The following is a 2,077-nucleotide window of genomic DNA, read 5'->3' as shown; positions in this document are numbered from 1 at the left end:
CACCCTCCACTTCTTTTCTTGGAGTTTCCTCGGTGAGCCAAGAGCAGAAGCCCATGTGACAGCAGTGACCTCACCAGACCCTAGAGGAACACAGTAGGGTCAGCCCTTTTACAAGGTAGACTGTCTCGGGATGCCCCTCAGCTGGCCTGTCCATCTCTGTTACTCAGTTTCCACCCCCTTAGTGGAGGGGAGGAGGACTTGATTAATCCTCACAGCCTGTGTTAGGACAGTCAGTTTCTGCTTGGGATTAGGTTAGGTTTTCCCCTGGGCTTAGGGAGCTGGAATGTTTGGCCTCTGAGTGTCTATGGAATGATTAGGTGAGTGTTTGTGATGGATGATGTGAGAAATAGGTCATTCTATCTGTGCTCCATGGTACAAGCACACCCTGGGAGCTTAGATCTACAGGACTCAATTGAACCTTAATCTATGGCTCCATGGACACATCTGTCTGGGGTACTCCCAACAGGTTCTCTTTAGAAGCCTGAAAAGAGTATAACAGAGGACTAAGCAACACTTTCCTTAGCTCAGATGGTCCCATCATTGCCAAGAGGCAAGTGGTCAAGCAGGCATCTGAGTGGCCTCTCATTCATGAGAGACATCCCTTCCTTTGTTATGACTCTGCTCAAGGGCCCACAACACACACTATAGGAAGAGAGGATGGGTGCAAGCCATATTAAAGTGAACCTCCTCAATGTAAGATGAAAATCTCCAAGAAAGGCTTTGCAGGACACAACAGAGTGATTATGAAACTTCAACACCTCTGCACCTTCTGTGAAACTGAACAGCTGTGCCTATGCCCTAATTGGCCACGAGAGGGCAGTCTAAACCTAGAAATTATTCACCAGATTTGGAGTAGGCGATTAGGTGGAACCAAACCTGGCAAAGAAAGCTGTCCTGAGCAGTTCTCCTACAACAATTCCTGGCTGAATCTATGTCAGAATCTACCGAGCTGGGAGGGCGGCTCTTGTGGAGGCAGCTAATGCGAGGCTGGGAGCCTGAGCTTCGCGTCATGCCCTGCGCTGCCCAGACTTGTGATCAATACAGTCAGGATGGCTAAAGGGGACCCCAAGAAACCAAAGGGCAAGATGTCTGCATATGCCTTCTTTGTGCAGACCTGCAGGGAGGAGCACAAGAAGTACCCGGAAATACCTGTCAATTTTGCAGAATTTTCCAAGAAGTGCTCAGAGAGATGGAAGACGATGTCCGGGGAAGAGAAGTCCAAGTCTGATGAAATGGCCAAGGCAGGTAAAGTTCGCTATGACTGTGAGATGCAAGATTACGGACCTGTGAAGGGAGGCAAGAAGAAAAAGGACTGCAACGCTCCCAAAAGATACCATCTGGATTTTTCCTGTTTTCTTATGAATTCTGCTCCAAGATCACATCCACCAACCCTGGTATCTCTATTGACGATGTGGCCAAAAAGCTAGGTGAGATGTGGAATAATTTAAGTGACAGTGTGAAACAGCCCGACATCATCAAGGCCAAGGTGAGGCTGAAGGAGCAGCATGAGAAGGGTGTGGCTGACAAGTCTAAAGGACAGTTTCATGGTGCAAAGGATCCTGCTAAAGTTGCCTGGAAAAAGGTGGAAGAGAAAGAGGAAGAAGGGGAGGAGGAGGAAGAAGGGGAGGAGGAGGAAGGGGAGGAGGAGGATGTCTTCTTGTGAATCCCTCAGAGTAGGGGAGAGCCGTGACTGACCATTTCTTAGGTTAAACGCCAACCGGATTGCAATCGTGTAGTCTCTCAAATGCTCCAGAAGCTGGCGGTAGTTGCTCACCGTGGCCATGGGGGTCGGGATGCTGTGAAATTGTATCAAAGCTGTACATATTTCCAAACATTTTTAAACTGAAAGGCACCCTGTGTTCTCCTCGCTCTGTGCACTTTGCTGTGGCTGTGAAAAGGCATTTGGAGATGTCCCTGGCATTCGTTTTTTAAGTTGTAAGGTGGTGTTAACTGTAACGTCATTGGCTAGAATCCCTGAGTTACCAACTGTACACATCTAGAGTTTGTAAAAAGAGCAGAGCAACCCAGGCAAGCCCTCGATGCTTCCTGCCTGGCACTGAGGTCGGGGTGAGGGGGC

General features: G+C 48.8%; 1 pseudogene; it reads left to right on the top strand.

Moving 5' to 3' along the window:
* The first annotated feature begins 1,049 nt into the window (after window positions 1-1,049).
* Window positions 1,050-1,663, top strand: LOC101570087 (annotated as a pseudogene).
* Window positions 1,664-2,077: the final 414 nt, after the last annotated feature.

This window comes from Octodon degus, unplaced genomic scaffold (genome assembly GCF_000260255.1).
Source record: "Octodon degus isolate 3935 unplaced genomic scaffold, OctDeg1.0 scaffold00153, whole genome shotgun sequence".
Classification (NCBI taxonomy): domain Eukaryota; kingdom Metazoa; phylum Chordata; class Mammalia; order Rodentia; family Octodontidae; genus Octodon; species Octodon degus.
The sequence above is the reverse complement of the archived record's forward strand: the minus strand, read 5'-3'. Positions and strand labels throughout refer to the sequence as shown.